Here is a 7546-nt window from a genome sequence, read left to right as displayed (position 1 = left end):
ACTCAAACTTCTACTTTTCCATACTCAAGCAATTTCCACATGTTGCATTGGGTTATGTACAAGGTCACAGAGCCATAAATAATGGGAAGAAGGGGACCCCAGGGGAATGTGTCGGACCATTCATTCTACACAGTTCAAAAAATTTCCAGGAGTGCATCACATGCACAAGAATTTCTCCTTTAAAGATACGTATATAAGATACCCTTTTTTAAAAAACACAATGCATTCTTTTCTTTTGTTTCAAACGAGAAGAGGGCATCATTAAACACGAGAATGCAGCGGCGACAGTGCCGGCTAGGGGGTGCAGTGCTGGCAAGGGAGGCAATGGAGGGATGGAGGGGGGGCAGCAAAGAAACGGAGGTGGTCAGCAGCAGGGTGGGAAGAGAGTGCACTGTTTGGAGGGGTGATGTTATTTTTTAACTGCTTATTTCTTCATCTGTTTTATTCCGTTTCTTCAGCATATCCAGCAGTATCTGTGGGGTGAGAATGTGTGGATCCTATTAGCACTACCCACTTTCCATTGGCTTGGTTCACCTCATAAGCACAATGCATCTCATTCAGGCTCACACCCCCAAGGATGAAAACAATGAGGCGGGGACCACTGCAGTACTCCCCTGGGGCCTTACTCTTATGCCAGTGTCCATAGTGGGCACTGACCGGAGTGGTACTAAAAGAGGCAGAGGAGTGGGTAGAGATATAAAGATAGTGCTTGGTATCAAGTTTGTCCTCAATAGTGTCCTCCATGATGTCTTTAATAATTGGGGTCCATCGTGAGAGCTGGTAGGTCTGCTCACTAATGCGTTCCTTCCATTCCAGCTTGCCCCTGCAACGCAAAGTGGAGTCTGTCACGATGAGTACCCCGAGGTGGGCCATATTGGTGATAATTTCACTGTCTTCCAGTGGAATCTGAGCATGCTGGATCAGTTTGTTCAGGTTTTCCTCAGTGATGCCATTCTTCATAAAGATGTAGAGAAGGATGATGCAGATTTTGTTCTAAGTGCTAACGTTTGCATCTAGCAGAATGGGGACGATGGCTCTCATGGGGTCCTTGATCTTTTCCCCTTCAGCATCTGTGCCCATTGCCAGGTCCTGCTTCACCCTGCAGAGTTTATCTACGGTGCCCTGTAATGCTTCATAGAGTCCTCAGCAAGGTGCAGGTGGGTGGAATACTTGCTGAGCTCTTTCTGGTACTGGAGCATCTTCTTCAGCATCTGGGACAAGTCCTCCATAGTGGTCTTTTCTCCAGTATTCATTCTCTTGCTAGAAGAAAAATCTTTCAGAGAACGGGTGACTTCCTGGGACACCTCTGCGATGTGCTTGTGGCGCAGTGTTACCCAGAGGTCGTCATCCTCATCCAGGAGCACTTCCTCCACCCATGCATCCCCAATACCGCTCGTCTCATACTTGTATATGTCATTTTCAACAGGCAGCAGATCATAGCTCATAGCCTGAAAAGTCAATTCATGAAGTACAGGGGAACTGGTGTCAAATCCACGATCCAGGATCAGGAGCTGGGAGCGTGTCTTGTCTGGGCCCTCTCCCATTGTTGGGTTATCAGCTTTATAGGCATCAAGCTTGTCCTGGATTAGCTGAGCCAGCAAGGCATTGTCTTTGTATTCCCCCGATACAGCACAGCTGGGTACTCCTTCAGGGTGGCACAGAGAGTTGCGATCTGCTCTGCCAGGCGCTCCAGTATAGGATTCTTCATCTGAGCCTTGTGGGGACTGTAGAAGCTTTGAAAAGAGCCTGGGATTCATATGGGAGAAATGCAATGTTGATTTCAGTCAGTGTTTTTATGACTTTGGCTGCTCGAGATTTTACCAGCTCCTTAAATAGGGCATCTGGACAAGAGTCAGTGAAGAAGACGTGAGCAGCTTGATATTTAGCAGTCAGTGGATCCTTAAAGTCACTGATGAGAGAGAGTGGACAGGCTTCCCAGGAGTGATGAGATAAACAGCCTCCAGGCTAGGGAGTGGTTCTCTGCACTTGTTGATATCTTCCACAATTGTCATCCCCTCTGTCATGATGTCCATCATCTTACAACAGGAGGAGAGCATTCTCCTGCTTAACTGGTCAAGCACCAACACCTTCCACTCCCCCTTCTTCTTTACCTTCTTTATCACATCATGCATGATCTTCTCTCCAACCACCGCTTTGAGGCCAATGGGAGCCACTGCGCTGTGGGAGTCGCCGGACTCCAACCCTCCTCACAGGACGGCCACGGACGCTGCCGCCTCCCCGGAGCAGCTCTCTAGGCTGGCTGCGGCCCGCTGCTTCGCATCGGCTCTCAGGACCGACACAGGGCACAGCAGGAGCCAGAGCAAGGCTCTCTGACTGGGTTTTAAAACTACAACTTATGTGTAAGACCAGGGGAGGAGATGTTTATCTGGTCCAGGATCTGTATTTTCTGTAGCACATTAGATAATTTAACTTGTACAATCAGTTTGTTTGAACACCATAGGTGCAGGAACCAGTGAATGGGAAGTGGGATTTGTTGAGTTTGTACAGGCTGGGGTGAAATCCTGACACATCCCAGAGTGATATGGGCAGAGAGTATAAGTGTATTTGCAGGCTCCCCTCCCCTCCCCCCAGGAGCTGGGGAGAAACACAGAAGTGTTGGAAGCCCCACTTGGGCTTTTGATGATTTTCCCGCAAACATTGAGGGCTGCCAATTTAGTGGGCCGAGCCCTCGATTTGGGGGCTTTCCCCTGTAAGGCTAGTTGATGCAAGGGAGAGGCTAAGCCCACTTATAATTGTACCTATGACTCCCCTCCCAGAAAGCCTGTTTATTACTCAGATGTGCCCCCTCTCTCTCTAAGCCCACTCAGCAGGTGAATTCACAACCATCTTCCTTACAAGGGACATGTCACCCTGCAGTGTAAATCCCCCTGGCAATGTGGGAAATGACTCCTGGAGATGATTCTGGAGCCAGCACTGTGGGATTGAGAGGCTCTCCTTGATCAAAAGGGGAAAGAGAGATAAAACCAAATAAGGATCCAGTGGCTGAGAGATTTCAAATGGAGTCAAGAGGTCACTCTGCAGGGTATTCTTATGCATATAAATATCACTTTTAGTTTTTAGTGTGTTGGAATGGCTGGAGGGAAATACCTGAAGCTGTCAAACTGCAAACCAGAGACCTTGATTCTTAAAGATGATTGTATAACTATGTAGCTTGCACAGTGTGACTGTGTGATTGTGAAAAGCTTGTGGTTTGCACTCCCTTTATCCAGCGTATGGACAGATAAGTAGAAAAATGGGGAGAAAAATTAGATGAAGAATAGGCTGGGATAGAGGGGATGGAAAGTTTTGGGTGTGTTTTTTTGCTTTTATTTTTATTTTGGAGTAAGGAAAAAGTTCAAAAATTGATTCTCATGATGAACACACAAATTTATGATGATGCTGTGAATAACTGATTGTACACTGTGGATGACTGTAGGGTGTGTGAATATATCTCAATTAAGCCGTATTTTTTAAAAAGTAAATCAACAATAGGTGGAGGGGAATATGATGTCTTGGACATTGTTTTTATTTTAAATTTTATTTTATTTTTTGGAGTAATGAAAATGTTTGATTGTGGTGATGAATGCACACCTGTATGAGGATACTGTGAAACACTGATTGTACACTTTGAATGATTGTATGTTATGTAATTATATCTCCATAAAATTGCATTTAAAAAATTTAATCTTATTACTGCTTTGATAAAAGTTACATGAACATTTTGAAAACTTGAAAAGATAACTAAAATTCTCATTACATCCCTTGTCTCCAGTCTCCATTTTACCTCTTTGTAATTAGCATTTGTTAAAACATGAAATATGGAAGCAATCCACAGGGAGCACTGTTTTTTTTAAATTCATGAAACATTTAGGAGAAGACATCATAGTTATAACAAACACTAATGTCCTGAGCCAATTTCTGAAGGACTAGGAGATACCAGAATTAGTCGAGAGGTATCTGTTATAATTGGGCAGAGAAATGGGATGAATATAGAAGACAGACAATGGTAATTGATGCTGGGAGGCCTCACTGCAGGAGGATCATGCGACAATGGTTGTTCAGAAGAGCAGTCTCAGGAGCCCCGACTGTGCTGCAGAACTTGTCTACTCATGTCTTTCAAAGAACAAGTGAGTTATGTTAGAGATGACAGAAACAGCAGCTTCTGACTCCAGGTTCTGTATGAAAGCTTTTCGTCCAGCACAATACAGGACATTGAGTCAAGGTTCTCTGCCACTTGAGTAATCATAGACTAATTGACCTACTGCTTGTATTTATTGTTTGCTGTACAGAAAGAATTTACACAGGAGTTTATTGCAACTCCCAACACTTCTAATATGTTTTTAAACTGTCTGACAAATGAAACTGAGGTTCATAAGGGGAATAATCTACCCACAATCACAGTTTAAAAGTTTATCAGGGGGCAGGGCAAGATGGCAGACTGGTGAGCTGTATGTTTTAGTTACTCCTCCAGGAAAGTAGGTAGAAAGCTAGGAACTGCGTGGACTGGACACCACAGAGCAATCTGACTTTAGGCATACTTCATACAACACTCATGAAAACGTGGAACTGCTGAGATCAGCGAAATCTGTAAGTTTTTGTGGCCAGGGGACCCGCACCCCTCCCTGCCAGGCTCAGTCCCGGGGGAGGAGGGGCTGTCAGCTCCGGGAAGGAGAAGGGAGAACTGCAGTGGCTGCTCTTATCGGAAACTCATTCTACTGATACAGACTCCAACCATAGACAGACTGAGACCAGACACCAGAGAATCTGAGAGCAGCCAGCCTAGCAGAGAGGAGACAGGCATAGAAAAAAAACAACACGAAAAACTCCAAAATAAAAGCGGAGGATTTTTGGAGTTCTGGTGAACATAGAAAGGGGAAGGGCAGAGCTCAGGCCCTGAGGCTCATATGCAAATCCCGAAGAAAAGCTGATCTCTCTGCCCTGTGGACCTTTCCTTAATGGCCCTAATTGCTTTGTCTCTTAGCATTTCAATAACCCATTAGATCTGTGAGGAGGGTCCTTTTTTTTTTTTAATCCTTTTTTCTTTTTCTAAAACAATTACTCTAAGAAGCCCAATACAGAAAGCTTCAAAGACTTGCAATTTGGGCAGGTCAAGACAAGAGCAGAACTAAGAGAGCTCTGAGACAAAAGGCAATAATCCAGTGGCTGAGAAAATTCACTAAACACCACAACTTCCCAAGAAAAGGGGGGTGTCCGCTCACAGCCATCATCCTGGTGGACAGGAAACACTCTAGCCCCTCGCCAGCCCCATAGCCCAGAGCTGCCCAAGACAATCCAGTGTGACGGAAGTGCTTCAAATAACAGGCACACACCACAAAACTGGGCATGGACATTAGCCTTCCCTGCAACCTCAGCTGACTGTCCCAGAGTTGGGAAGGTGGAGCAGTGTGAATTAACATAGCCGCATTCAGCCATCATTTCAGCAGACTGGGAGCCTCCCTACACAGCCCAGCAGCCCAGAGCAGCCCTGGGGGATGGCACTCACCTGTGACATAGCACAGTCATCCCTCAACAGAGGACCAGGGGGTGCACGGCCTGGAAGAGGGACCCACTTGCAAGTCTCAGGAGCCATACGCCAATACCAAGGACTTGTGGGTCAGTGGCAGAGACAAACTGTGGCAGGACTGAACTGAAGGATTAGACTATGGCAGCAGCTTTAAAACTCCAGGATCACCAGGGAGATTTGATTGTTAGAGCCACCCCCCTCCCTGACTGCCCAGAAACACGCCCCATATACAGGGCGGGCAACACCAACTACACACGCAAGCTTGGTACACCAATTGGACCCCACGAGACTCACTCCCCCACTCACCACAAAGGCAAAGCAGGGGAGAACTGGCTTGTGGAGAACAGATGGCTCGTGGACACCACCTGCTGGTTAGTTAGAGAAAGTGTACTCCACGAAGCTGTAGATCTGAAAAATTAGAGATAAGGACTTCAATTGGTCTGCAAATCCTAAAAGAACCCTATCAAGTTCAGCAAATGCCACGAGGCCAAAAACAACAGAAAATTATAAAGCATATGAAAAAACCAGATGATATAGATAACCCAGGCCCAAACACCCAAATCAAAAGATCAGGAGACACAGCACCTAGAGCAGCTACTCAAAGAACTAAAGATAAACAATGAGACCATAGCATGGGATACAAAGGATATCAAGAAGACCCTAGAAGAGCATAAAGAAGACATTGCAAGACTAAATAAAAAAATGGATGATCTTATGGAAATTAAAGAAACTGTTGACCAAATTAAAAAGATTCTGGACACTCATAGTACAAGACTAGAGGAAGTTGAACAACGAATCAGTGACCTGGAAGATGACAGAATGGAAAATGAAAGCATAAAAGAAAGAATGGGGAAAAAAATTGAAAAAATCGAAATGGACCGCAGGGATATGACAGATAATATAAAACGTCTGAATATAAGACTCACTGGTGTTCCAGAAGGGGAAGAAAAGGGTAAAGTTCTAGGAAGAGTATTCAAAGAAATTGCTGGGGAAAACTTCCTAACTCTTCTGAACAACATAAATACACAAATCATAAAAGCTCAGCGAACTCCAAACAGAATAAATCCAAATAAACCCACCCCAAGACATATTCTGATCACACTGTCAAACACGGAAGAGAAGGAGCAAGTTCTGAAAGCAGCAAGAGAAAAGCAATTCAGCACATACAAAGGAAACAGCATAAGACTCAGTAGTGACTACTCAGCAGCCACCATGGAGGCGTGAAGGCAGTGGCATGATATATTTAAAATTCTGAGTGAGAAAAATTTCCAGCCAAGAATACTTTATCCAGCAAAGCTCTCCTTCAAATTTGAGGGAGAGCTTAAATTTTTCACAGACAAACAAATGCTGAGAGAACTTGCTAACAAGAGACCTGCCCTACTGGAGATACTAAAGGGAGCCCTACAGACAGAGAAACAAAGAAATGACAGAGAGACTTGGAGAAAGGTTCAGTACTAAAGAGATTTGGTATGGGTACAATAAAGGACATTAATAGAGAGAGAGGAAAAATATATATGACAAACATAAACCAAAGGATAAGATGGCTGATTCAAGAAATGCCTTCACGGTTATAACGTTGAATGTAAATCGATTAAACTCCCCAATTAAAAGATACAGATTCACAGAATGGATCAAAAAAGATTAACCATCAATATGTTGCATACAAGAGACTCATCTTAGACACAGCGACACAACGAAATTGAAAGTGAAAGGATGGAAAAAAATATTTCATGCAAGCTACAGCCAAAAGAAAGCCGGTGTAGCAATATTAATCTCAGATAAAATACACTTTAACTGCAGGGATGTTTTGAGAGACAAAGAAGGCCACTACATACTAATAAAGGGGGAAATTCAACAAGAGGAAATAACAATCATAAATGTCTATGCACCCAATCAAGGTGCCACAAAATACATGAGAGAAACACTGGCAAAACTAAAGGAAGCAACTGATGTTTCCACAATAATTTGGGAGACTTCAACACATCACTCTCTCCTATAGATAGATCAATCAGACAGAAGACC

General features: G+C 44.2%; 1 pseudogene; it reads right to left on the bottom strand.

The window, feature by feature from the left end:
* Window positions 1-416: 416 nt before the first annotated feature.
* Window positions 417-2168, bottom strand: LOC119535068 (annotated as a pseudogene).
* Between the last annotated feature and the right edge of the window lie 5378 nt (window positions 2169-7546).

Source organism: Choloepus didactylus, chromosome 5, assembly GCF_015220235.1.
Source record: "Choloepus didactylus isolate mChoDid1 chromosome 5, mChoDid1.pri, whole genome shotgun sequence".
NCBI lineage: Eukaryota > Metazoa > Chordata > Mammalia > Pilosa > Megalonychidae > Choloepus > Choloepus didactylus.
This window is presented reverse-complemented; position numbering and strand designations above follow the sequence as displayed.